The sequence below is a fragment of the Oryctolagus cuniculus genome, chromosome 7 (assembly GCF_964237555.1).
Source record: "Oryctolagus cuniculus chromosome 7, mOryCun1.1, whole genome shotgun sequence".
Lineage (NCBI taxonomy): Eukaryota > Metazoa > Chordata > Mammalia > Lagomorpha > Leporidae > Oryctolagus > Oryctolagus cuniculus.
The window spans coordinates 126,393,208-126,406,218 of record NC_091438.1 but is presented as its reverse complement, the minus strand read 5'-3'; the positions used below and the strand labels follow the sequence as shown (position 1 = coordinate 126,406,218).

Below are 13,011 nucleotides of genomic sequence, written 5' to 3'. Positions count from 1 at the left end.
CTGAGCCAGGAGGGACAAGTAAACCAGGCACACGATAGTGAAATAGCCAAAAGGCAAACAGCAGCAGCAAAACCATGTAATCTCTGAAGCACCATGTGTCCAACCGTACATTCACAGTTCTTTTCCTAATTTGCAATTTCTATTTTTTTAACTTTTATTTAATAAATATAAATTTCCTAATTTGCAATTTCTTTCCTAATTTGCAATTTCTATTTTTTTAACTTTTATTTAATAAATATAAATTTCCAAAGTACAGCTTTTGGATTACAGTGGTTCCCCCCCCCCATAACTTCCCTCTCACCTGCAACCCTCCCATCTCCCGCTCCCTCTCCCATTCCATTCACATCAAGATTCATTTTCAATTATCTTTATACACAGAAGATAATTTAGTATATATTTTAATCACCACTGGAAGTTATCACTGGAACTTCAAATAGTATTATTTCTTAATATATCACCTTAGCCACATACATCATCTCCCACCTGTTCTCCTATTTATTTATTTATTTGAAAGGCAGAGTTAGAGAGAGGGAGAGGAAGGGAGAAGGAGATGTTTCATCTGCTGGTTCACTCCCCAAATGGCTGCACCAACCAGGACTGGACCAGGCTGAAGCCTGGATCCTGGAACTCCATGCAGATCTCACACATGAGTGGCAGGGGCCCAAATACTTGGGCCATCTGCTGCTGCTCTCCCAGACACATTAGCAGAGAGCTGGATTGGAAGTGGAGTAGCTGGGACTCAAACAAGTGTCCACAGGGGATGCCAGCGCTGCTTTACCCACTATGCTACAGCGCCAGCCCCTTTATTGTTTTTACATTGATTTTTGTGTACATGTGTTTCTTCTGCAATACAATTGCAATGCTGGCCCTGGTGGCTCCTTTAAAAATGGTAATTTCTGGGCTGGCATTGCAGCATAGTGAGTTAAGCCACCTCCTGCAGTGCCCAAATCCCAGTCCAGGCTGCCCCACTCCCAATCCAGCTCCCTGATGTGCTTGGGAAAGCAGCGGAGAATGGCCCAAATGCTTGAGCCCCTATACCTATATGGAAGACCTGGAAGAAGCTTCTGTCTCCTGGCTTCGGCCTGTCCTAGCCCTGGCCATTGTGGCCATTGGGGGAGTGAACCAGCCAATGGAAGACTCTTCCCCCTCTGTCTCTCCCTCTCTCTTTGTAACTTTGCCTTTCAAATAAATAAAATAAATCTTAAAAAAATGATAATTTCACACCGGGTTCTAGTCCCGGTCGGGGCGCCGGATTCTGTCCCAGTTGCCCCTCTTCCAGGCCAGCTCTCTGCTGTGGCCAGGGAGTGCAGTGGAGGATGGCCCAGGTGCTTGGGCCCTGCACCCCATGGGAGACCAGGAAAAAGCACCTGGCTCCTGGCTCCTGCCACCGGATCAGCGCGGTGCGCCGGCCGCAGCGCGCCGGCCGCGGCGGCCATTGGAGGGTGAACCAACGGCAAAGGAAGACCTTTCTCTCTGTCTCTCTCTCTCACTGTCCACTCTGCCTGTCAAAAAAAAAAAAAAATTTCTTTAATAAGCACATAGACCAGTTACTGGCACATAGAAAGTAGTTAATGTATTGTAGCTATTATTAGTCCTTAGGCTGGGGAATTTTTCTATTTTTTTTTTTTTTAAGATTTACTTATTTATTTGAAAGAGTTACAGAGAGGGAGAGATCTTCCATCCACTAGTTCACTTAGCAAATAGACACAATGGCAGGTCCCTGGGCCAGGCTGAAGGTAGGTGCATTAACAGGGAGCTGGATTGGAAGTGGAGGAGCTGGGAGTTGAACCAGTGCCCCTATGGGATGGCTGGCATCACAGACAGTGGCTTAATCTGTTGCACCACCACACCAGCCTCTACTTCTTGAATTCTTTCTTTTTCTTCTCTGTCTCTGTTTCTGGCTTCTGCATTGCTGCTAGATGGACTTGAACTCCCTGGGTCAGTTCTTCTTCCCTTTTAACTTTTTCTGGTTTGCTTTGAGGCTCTCTGTCATCATTTGGTCTTCTGGGAGACTTTCCAATTTGTCATCTGCACCACCAGCTTGACCGGCAGCCCATTTCATGACTTTTATTAAGTCTGTCAATTTTAATGATTGATTTTAGCAATCTCATATATTTAATTTTTAGGAACTTTCCCTCATTTCTCAATTGCTATTTTTCCAGAACAGCCTGATTTCTTTTTGATACTTACAACATTTTTAGATTATTTTTAAATATTTCAGATTCTATATTTTTTCAAACTTTTTTTAAAAATTGATTTAAAAATTTTGTAAACCATAATCTTTCTGTTCTCTAAATATCTCTTTAAATTATTTCTTATTTATATTCATTTAAAAATTATTTGTTTATTTAAGGCGGGATAACATACAGAAAAGGAGAGATGAAAAGAGGTGTCTTCCATCCACTGGTTCACTCTTGAAATGGCTACAACAGATGGGTCTGGGCCAGGCTGAAGACAGGAGCCAGGAACTCCATCCTAGTCTGGAGTAGGAGGGACCCAAGTGGTTGGGCCATCATCCAGTGCCTTCCCAGGCAAATTAGCAGTAAGCTGGTTTGGAAGCTGAGCATTTGGGACTCGAACTGGCACTTTAATACGGGATGCCACACCATAGCAGTGCCTTAATGTGCTGTGCCACAACACCATCTCCCTATTTATATTCATTTTATTTGAAAGGTAGAGAGAGAGAGGGAGGAGAAGGAGAAGTGAGAGGAGAGAGAGATTGCCCATCAACTGGTTCACTCCCCAAACAGCTGGAGCTGGGCCAGGCTGGGTCCAGGGGCCTAGAACCCAGTTCACATCTCCTACATTGGCAGCAAGGGACCCAAGTACTTGGGCTACTACCTGCTGCCTCCAGGGTGTCCATTAGCAGGAAGTTGGAACTCCAGGTGAAACTAGGCACTGTGAAAGGAGATGCTGTGTCAAACACCTACCCCCACAAAATAATCTTTATTTTCTTCTGGGAAAGTAGTCCTGTTTGTGCATATTGATCCTTATTTTTTTAAAGGTTTATTTGTTTATTTGAAAGGTAGAGCTACTGCTAGAGAGAGAGAGAGATCTTCCATCTGTTGGTTCACTCTCCAAATGGCCACCACAGCCAGGACTTGGACAAGGCTAAAGCCAGGAGCCTGGCGCTCTGTTTGGCTCTATCAAGTGGGTGTGCAGGGGTCCAAGCACTTGGGTTGTCTTCTGCTGCTTTTCCAGGCACATTAACGAGGAGCTGGATCGGAAGTGGAGTAGCCAGAGCTCAAACTGGTATCCAGATGGGATGTTGGCCTTGCAAGTGGTACCTTAACCTGCTATGGCACAGCACAGGCCCTGGTCCTGATTTTTCACGTTATTTTCTTCGAGGGTCTGGTGATCCTTGTTTGTCTGTTCTTATTTATGAATAACTATATTGATTTATGAAAATTCTAGAAAATACAAACCAATTTATAGTGGCACACAACAGATAGAAATCAGTGGTTGCCTAGGGAGTTCAATGGTGAGAGGAGAGTGGATTACATAGGACTATGAGGAGACTTTGGGGGGGTATGCAGTTTTTTGTGCCAATTATAAGTTTGTTTTTTTTTTTTTTTGACAGTCAGAGTTAGACAGTGAGAGAGAGAGAGAGACAGAGAGAAAGGTCTTCCTTCCATTGATTCACCCCCCAAATGGCCACTACGGCCGGCGCTGCACCGATCCGAAGCCAGGAGCCAGGTGCTTCCTCCTGGTCTCCCACATGGGTGCAGGCGCCCAAGCACTTGGGCCATCCTCCACTGCCTTCCCAGGGCCACAGCAGAGAGCTGGACTGGAAGAGGAGTAACTGGGACAGAATCTGGAGCCCCAACCGGGACTAGAACCTGGAGTACCAGAGCCGCAGGTGGAGGATTAGCCTAGTGAGCCGCGGCACCGGCCATAAGTTTTTCTTCATTATTTATTTATTTGAAAAGCAGAGTTACAAAAATAGAGAGAGACAGACAGATCTTCCACCCACTGGTTCACTCCCCAAATGACCATAACAACCTGGGGATGGACCCGGCCGAAGCCAGGAGCCAGGAGTTTCTTCTGGGTCTCCCACCTTGGTGGCAGGGTCTCAAGGGCCTGGGCCATCTTCTGCTGCTTTCCCAGGTGCATTAGCAGAGAGCTGGCTCAGAAATGGAGCCCCCGGGACTCAAACTGGCATCCATATGTATGGGGCCTCTGCAGGCAGTGGCTTAACCTGCCGAGCCACAGCACCGGCCCTATTTGTGCCAATTCTCTCTTAATAAAGCTATAAAATACTTGAATAGGAAACAACATATATTTTGTAAGAACATGCATAAACAAAAAGGCATTAAGTTATGAGAGTTGCTTATGGGTGCAGAGGGGCTACAATCAGGGAGCAAAGGTTGACGGAATAAACATAGTGAGAGAGGGACTTGGACTGATTGGTGGTGGTTACGCCCTGTGAGCTGAGGAGCATACTGATCTCAACTCTCTGCTCCTGAGGGAATGAATGAATGATGAATGAACGAATCGGGGGCCAGTCAAGGGTGGTGTGTTTCCTTCTGAGTTGGATGCTGCTGCCTCCCAGGACACCTTTCCCTTGACCCGGGGCTGAGTGATCAGGAGAAGTGAGATGTGGGCTGGGGCTCCTACAGTGGCTCTGTCCTTTTCTCTCTTTTCTCCGAGTGGCCCAGGGTCCTTCAGTTCCTCTACAACCCCATGACCTCCTCATGGCCCAGTTTTTTTTTTTTTTTTTTTTTTTTTTAAGATTTATTTATTTAGGGGCCGACACCGTGGTTGGGCCTCTGCCTACAGCGCTGGCATCCCATATAGTCACCAACCGGTTCAAGTCCCAGATGCTCCACTTCTGATCCAGCTCCCTGCTAATGGCCTGGGAAGGCAGTAGAAGATGGTCTAGGTACTTCTGCCCCTATACCTACATGGAAGACCCAGAAGAAGCTCCTGGCTCCTGGCTTTGGATTGGCCCAGCTCCAGCCATTGCAGCCATTTGGAGAGTGAACCAGTGGATGGAAGATCTCTCTCTATCTTTCCCTCTTTCTGTTTGTAATTCTGCCTCTCAAAAATAAATAAATAAATAAATATTTAAAAATATTTATTTATTCATACATTTATTTAAGTGGCAAAGAGAGAGAGAGAGAATAGAGGGAGAGATCTCCCACCTACTGGTTCACACCCCAAATACCTGCAACAGCCAGGGCTGGGCCAGATCAGAGCCAGAGCCAGGAATTCTATCTGGGTCTCCCATGTGGGTGACAGGAACCCAAGTACTTGAGCCATCATCTACTGCCTCTCAGGCTATGCATTAGCAAGCAGTTGGATTGCAAACAGAGCTGGGACTTGAGACAAGGCTCTCTCTAGGGATGCAGGCGTCCCAAGCGCAGGTTAACCCACTGCACCACAACACTCGCCCCTCATGGCCCAGTATTGCTCGAACCTTCTCCAGGACTCCCCTAGGGAACATGTTGGCTCCATCTGTGTCTCAGTTTGCTTTGTCCTTTTCCTTCAGTTTGATATCACTGCTTTCTATCTTCTAGGAATTAAAATTTTTTTTCTGGTTAACCAAAAATTGTTTCCTTGTTTTTCTTTCTTTATCTTTTAAAAAATATTTATTTATCTGAAAAGCAGAATTACAGAGAGGCAGAGGCAGAGGTAGAGGTAGAGAGAGAGGTTTTTCATCCACTGGTTCATTTCCCAGATGGCCACAACTGCCAGAAATGGGCCGATCTGAAGCCAGGAGCCAGGAGCTTCTTCCGGGTCTCCCACGTGGGTGCAGGGACCCAAGCATTTGGGCCATCTTCTACTGCTTTCCCAGGCCATAGCAGAGAGCTGGATTGGGATTGGAGCAGCCAGGCCAAGCTCAGCAGGTACCTGAGGGCAGGTGGCTGTCTCACCTGGTAATGGCCTGGCTGGGGGCGCCTGGGCTGGGCAGGCCCTGCTCCTTCTCTGTTCGTTACCTTGGGTTTCTGCTCATGACAGTGGCAGGGTTTCAGGAGACAGAAACAAAATAATTCTCTGGCAGCTTAGGCTAAGGACTAGCTCCTAATTTCTTTTACACTTTCCATTGGTTACAGCAAGTCCCAAAGATTTATAGGGATGGGGAGACAGATTCTACTTCTTGGGTGAGGAGCTACAAAATTACTTTGCAAAGAGCAAAATGTAGGGATGGCGGACTGTGGAATCAGTATGCAATTAATTTCCCGCAGGAGAGAAAGTACCCTCAAACTCAGGGGTGTCTTGGGGGTCCCAGACAAAGCTGCGTTCGCGGACCCCAGAGATGGCCGTGTTCTGGAGTGTGGTGCCCGCCTCACACACAGGGCTGCGAGCTTCTTAGTCCACTGCCATAACCAAATATTGGAGACTGGGTGATGCAGTCAGGAGGGAAAGTTGATTTCTCGGAGTTCTGGTTGCCGGCAAGTCCAAGGTCGAGGCACCGGCAGATTCTGTGTCTGGGGAAACTCGTGTTCTCCTGGGTCCTCCCATGGAGACAGGAGCGATCTCTGTGTTCTCAACTGGTGGAGGAAACAAAGGACAAAAAAGCAAAAGGGGCGGCGAACAGCTCCCTTGAAACCCTGCATAGGTCGTGAGGCCCCTTCCTGAGGCTTCACCCTATCACCTGCCAGCAAAGCCCCGCCTTCTCACGGCCTCCTTGGTGAGTAGCTTAGGGAGGGGGACACAGGCTCCACCCGTGGCAGCTCCGTAAAGCAAGACCGCGTCTCCCTCTCCCCGCCCCTTCAGCAGGCCCCTGGGAAGGGCTGGCAGAAGTGAAAAGGGAGGAGCAGAGCCGTCACTCTGGCACCCCTGGAACAGAGACAGATTTCCAAACCCTCTGGGGCCTGAGAGGCTCCCTCACGCAAGCTGTCCTCCGCCACCTCCGAGGGAGCTTGGGACGGTCTTACCTGTCTTCCCACTCCACAGAAGGATGACAAGCCTGAGGTCACCAGCTAACTGGGGAGGACCCTGATCCTGCCAAGGGAACCCACAGGGTGCGCCCGAGGGGCTGTGTGTGAAACCAGCTCTGCTGGAACAGCCGAGTGCGGGACGGGACGGGACGGATGGGCCGCGCTGCCAGGCTCACAGCGTGCCCTGGTGTTCCCTTACCTCACCGATGCCTTCCCGATAACACAGAGCGAGCCCTGAAACCTCCCCCGACCGGGTCATCCGCAGCCTGCTGCTCTTCCATTCCAGGTCCGCAGCCTCCTGCCTGCCGCCCCAGCCTCCTCCACACTCCTGCTTTTTTCCCAGGCGTTGGGAGCCTTGCATCACATCTCTGCCCAAAATAAAGTGAGCAAGTGAGCTAGCTCTACAATGGTGAGGTGCTGGTCTCAGCTCTGTCCTTGAATGGACTTGCTTCAGTTCTTGATACTCCTGTGTAATCTGATAATTCTGGGAGGTAGTCACCTGTGTTAGCCCCATCTTACAGGTAAGGGAACTCAGGCACGAGAGGTTAAGGCAGCTGACTCAAGGTTGCATAGCAAGCAGCCGGGGTTACGATTTGAACGTCAGCACTCTGGTTCCTGAGTCTGTGCTTACTATTGTTAACCTGATGGGTTGCTTCTTATCTTCAGGCCTTGTGTTACATGTATTAACTTGTGTGACTCTTACAATAGTACCTTTGTCTTCATTTTACAAGTAGGGAAACAGGCACAGAGAGACAAGGTAGGCACTCTAGTTACTGGTTACCTAGTTACCAAACAATCCTCTTCCAGAATCAAGGGCTAATCCGCTCGCTCCCCTCAGGGCTGTTCAGCCCAAGGCCCATAATCCGTACCTAAGGGCCTTCGGGTCCAAGCCGCAGGGTCTCAGCATTTCCACCAAAGCCTGTCTCTTGTTTCGTTTCTTGGTCTATGCACGCCTTTTTTCCTTCCTCATTAGCTCTCGAGAGCCACTAGGGCAGACCCGAGGCCTGCTACTTGCTCCAGTTTCCCCGGCTCACAGCAGCGGAAGCGTTGCGTAGCGCAGAGGCAGGGATCCGAGGCTGTCTGTAATGGAAACACGGGATATCAGAAAGCTGAGGGTGTGGAGGTTTCCCCTTACAGGAGCGAAGTGGCTGCCCACTGTGACTAGATTCAGCCCAGGACTTGCTGCCTTGGCCTCCAAGCCCACTCCTAACCCCCAGATCCTTTTGGCAAATAAAATCTGATTTCATAACACCGCCGCTCCAAGAATTTCCTGAGTAGAGAAGTCATCATCACAGCAAATACGGTGAACGCTTCGTAAGTGGAGTCCTGACAGCAGCACATCTTGGCCCTACTCACAACAGGTTGCAAACTTGGAGATTAAGCATCAGGACCGACCAGAGTTTCCACATAATTTTGGTCTTGTTTTCCTCTTCATGAAAGAGAGAGGGCATCTGGAACAATGCTTCTCCTATTACATAAAGGAAACCTGAGCTACTTTGCAGCCAACCAGCAGGTTGAAGGATGAACCGAGGCCCAGAATCTTTTTCATGGAGTGAGGTGCAAGACCCACTCCACAAGGGCTTTCTCTCAGTTCTCTTCTAGGGAAACTGAGGTCTAGGGACATGTACCTCTCAAAAGACCATCCGTGCTGAGTAGGGTCGGAGGCATCCATCCAGGCTGAAGACTTAGAAACACAAGGCTTTGGCCCCTCCCAAATAAGCTCAGGAGGCTGACTCAAGGCCCTCAGGGTCTCGGTGCTTCTGAGACATTCAAGGCTCCCCACAGATGGGCGCTCCATCTCTCCATGGGCCGCTCCTGGTGCTGCGATGTGCTCGCTCGGGGTGGACTTCGTACCTCTCTGGTGAAGCTGTCAGCCGAGGCCATTTCAATGCTTGTTGTGAACGATGAACTGCCCAAGGAAGGAGTCAAGACTGAGAACAGGGGTGGACATCTGGTCCAGGGGTTAAGATGCCCGTGTCTCAGGGCTGGTGTTGTGGCATAGTGGGTTAAGCTGCTGCCTACAATACCTACATCCCATGCAAGTGCGGGTTTGAGTCCCGGCTGCTCCACTCGAAATCCAGCTCCCTGTTAATGCACCTGGGAAAGCAGTGGAAGATGGCTGAAGTCCTTGGGCTACTGTTGCCCACCTGGGACACCTGGAAGAAGCTTTTGGCTCCCGACTTTGTTCTGGCCCAGACCTGGCTATTCAGCCATTTGGGGAGTGAACCAGAGGATGGAGATCTGTCTCTCCCTTTCTCTCTCTCTAATTCTGCCCTTCAAATAAATCTTATAAACAAATGGTGCCTGGGTCTCATATCAGAGTTCCTGGGTTCCATACCTGGCTTTGGCTTCAGACTCCATCTTCCCATTGATGCACCCTGGCAAGCAGCAGGTAATGGCTTAAGTGGTTGGGTCTCTGCCACCCAATATAGCAGACTTGGATTGAATTCCTGGCTTCTGGCTTCAGCTGGTCCCAGCCCTGGCCATTGTGGGCATTTAGTGATCCAGTAGATGGGGACTCTTTGCCTCTCAAATAAGTACTTTTTAAAAAACAAGACTGAAAACATAGGCCGGCGCCACGGCTCACTAGGCTAATCTTCCGCCTTGTGCCGCTGGCACACCAGGTTCTAGTCCCGGTCAGGGCGCCAGATTCTGTCCTGGTTGCCCCTCTTCCAGGCCAGCTCTCTGCTGTGGCCTGGGAGTGCAGTGGAGGATGGCCCGAGTACTTGGGCCCTGCACCCCATGGGAGACCAGGATAAGTACCTGGCTCCTGCCATCAGATCAGCGCGGTGCTCGGCCGCAGCGCGCTGGCCGCGGAGGCCATTGGAGGGTGAACCAATGGCAAAAGGAAGACCTTTCTCTCTGTCTCTCTCTCTCACTGTCCACTCTGCCTGTCAAAAAAAAAAAAAAAAAAAAAAAAAGACTGAGAACATTAATCATCTTAATTTGAAAGTGGTAGAGCAGGCTGGTTCTGTGGCACATTTTAAGAGACATACCTTAAAAACCATAATATGAAATATGAAACTTGTTACCTTTATATTAAAAAAAGTATTTTAAAAAAGAGTCATCCACAACTTAAAAACTAATGAGAGTCTACTATGGTTGGCAGAGTTGTCAATGAGGCAGGTCAGACTGCAATTGGATGGGCAGCCAGTCAATGCAGCAGCCAGAGCTGCACAGCTGGAAATGGAGTTGGTGTCTCTGCAGCAGATAGCGGTTGTCTACTAACAGGAGAACTAGCTGCTTTGCTCCAGAGCTGTTCTTACAGACCAAGAGAACATCCTCCATTAGAAAACCACAGATCGATTGCTTCTTGGCCTTTTGGCTAAAATGAAGTGAGAACCACAACTTGGTTCCACCACATCCTGACTACTGTTGAGTTTTCTCTGTATTATTTCAATTCCCCCTTCCCCATTCCCTTATTGTACATAAATTGGGGCATGTGCACCATGCGTATTGCATTTAAAAAAAAAAAAACTCAGCAGGTTAAGAAGCTGACATTCTTTTACATTTTTTTAAAAAAGATTTATTTGAAAGACAGAGTTACAGAGAGAGGTAGAACCAGAGAGAGAGATAGGTCTTCCATCCACTGGTTCACTCCCTAAATGACCACAAACAGCCAGAGCTGAGCTGATCCAAAGCCAGGAGCCAGGAGCTTCTTCAGGGTCTCCCACACGAGTGGAGGGGCCCAAGGACTTGGCCAGCTTCCACTGCTTTCCCAGGCCATAGCAGAGAGCTGGATCAGAGGTGGAGCAGCCAGGACTAGAACTGGTGCCCATATAGGATGCTGGCTTTAACCTGCTGCGCCACAGTGCCAGACCCTCTTTCACATTTTTTTTTTTTTAAAGATTTTATTTGCAAGGCAGAATTACAGAGAGGCAGAGGCAGAGGCAGAGGCAGAGAGGTCTTCCATCTGTTGGTTCACTCCCCAATGGCCACAGCGGCCGAAGCTGCCCATATCTGAAGCCATGAGCCAGGAGCTTCTTACGGGGTCCCAAGGACTTGGGCCATCTTCCACTGCCCTCCCGGGCCACAGCAAAGAGCTGGACTGGAAGAGGAGCAACCAGACTAGAACCTGGGGTGCCGGCGCCGCAGGCAGAGGATTAGCCAAGTGAGCCACGGTGCCGGCCTTATCATTATATCATTTTATCTCTACCTCTCTAACTCTTTCAAATAAAATATTAAAAAAAAAAAAAAAGAATTGATACTTTCTTTTTTTAAAAAAAATCCAGGACAATTTTATAAATCTTGTGTGTGTGTTGTTACATGTAGGGCAATCTGGCAATCTTTTTTAAGAAAAAAAAAAATTCCTATAGTTTTCCCTTTAAGTGTCTTGTTTAAATTTGTTTAAAATGAAACAAATATTTACACAAGGCACTATTTTTTTTTTAAGATTTATTTATTTGAAAGAGTTACAGAGAGGCAGAGGCAGAGAGAGAGAGAGAGAGAGAGAGAGAGTCTTCCATCTGCTGGTTCACTACCCAGATGGCCACAATGGTCAGAGCTGCACGTATCCAAAGCCAGGAGCCAGGAGCTTCTTCCAGGTCTCCCACATGGGTGCAGGGGCCCAAGGACTTGGGCCATCTTCCACTGCCTTCCCAGGGCATAGCAGAGAGCCAGATCGGAAGTGGAGCTGCTGGGACTAGAACCTATGCCCATATGGGATGCCCAGGCAGTGGCTTTCCCGCTGTACTACTGCGCCAGCCCCTAGGCACCATTGTTAAAAGACCCCCCCATGCCGGCTGGCGCCGCGGCTCAATAGGCTAATCCTCCGCCTTGCGGCGCAGCACACCGGGTTCTAGACACCGGGTTCTAGTCCTGATGGGGCGCCGGGTTCTGTCCCAGTTGCCCCTCTTCCAGGCCAGCTCTCTGCTATGGCCCGGGAGTGCAGTGGAGGATGGCCCAAGTCCTTGGGCCCTGCACCCCATGGGAGACCAGGAGAAGCACCTGGCTCCTGGCTTCGGATCAGCTCGATGCGCCGGCCGCGGCAGCCATTGGAGGGTGAACCAGCGGCAAAAGGAAGACCTTTCTCTCTGTCTCTCTCTCTGTCCACTCTGCTTGTCAAGAAAAAAAAAAAAAAAAAAAAAAGACCCCATGCCAATTCTGTAAGGTAGGCATGACAACTCTTCTGATTTTTACCGATAAATGCCAATCCAGTGAAGCGGCCCAGGGCCAGCCCGCAGCAGCTCGGGGGCAGGGTTTCCAGGCCACAGCATTTTCCTGTGCTCCTTCCCACAGAGCCTCACTTCCCCTGCCTGATGCCTAGAGCAATGGTTTTGGATTAGTCCTGAGTTTGAATCCCCACTCAGCTTTCCTGTGGGATCCATACAAGTCGTTTAGTCTGTTTTGTCCTCGGTTACCTCATCAGTAAAAATGAGAATAAAGATATATTTTTCATCAGGTGCCTGGGAAGTAACCCAGAGAACAGTACAAGGCCCCGTGAGCAGGAGCTGGCTAGGAGTGGGTGTGTGTTGATTAGTGAAGGGCGTCCGGTCCCCAGGGTCCCCTGCCAGGGGGTCCTTCTGCTTCCCAGGTTTGAAACCCAAGACAGCGAAGCCTGGGAGGGCGTTACCCTGGGGAGGGCACTTCGGCGGAAAGTGGTTGAGCAAAAGGACACGTGATGTGCTGTTTGGCGAGAGACACGGGTCCCGGGGCTGGGGGACCAGAAGGGACAGCGGGGAGGTGGGGGGGCGCCCCAGAACTTCCTGTGTCTGTCTCCCGCCCAGTGGCCAGGAAGCCGCGCGCCGGGAGCGGTGGGTGTCCGGCGCTTCTCCATGAAAGATGCTGTTAAAGTGCTCACGGAGGTTGATGAGGTCCGTGAGGCCACTCTCCCTGCTCCCCGTTCTCTGGGCCGGCCTGTCCCGGGAGTTGGGGCTGTGGCGTGCGCGCAGGACGGAGGTCGGGAAGGAGACCGTGGCGTCCACCCGCTGCCACGCTAATATTTCCGAGGGTGCCCTTGCGAGGCGAGCGCCTAGCACGCCCTGGCGCCTCGGCCCGGCCAAATCCGGGAGTCCGCTGGGTGCGATCCCAGCCTGGCCGCCGGGCATGACCTTGACCGTTGAGCGCCGCCGGCCTAGGGCCGGTTGCCTGGCAACGGCGCGCTCTCCGGCGGCCCGCGCCACGCCCT

General features: G+C 50.0%; 1 long non-coding RNA gene across 1 annotated transcript; it reads right to left on the bottom strand.

The window, feature by feature from the left end:
• Positions 1-4,703: 4,703 nt before the first annotated feature.
• LOC108177729 (uncharacterized) lies at positions 4,704-12,967 on the bottom strand. The gene is made up of 5 exons (XR_007923645.2): positions 12,685-12,967; positions 8,513-8,793; positions 7,754-7,964; positions 7,084-7,252; positions 4,704-6,494 (listed from the first exon to the last, which is right to left on the bottom strand). It is a non-coding gene; the product is annotated as an uncharacterized lncRNA (long non-coding RNA).
• Between the last annotated feature and the right edge of the window lie 44 nt (positions 12,968-13,011).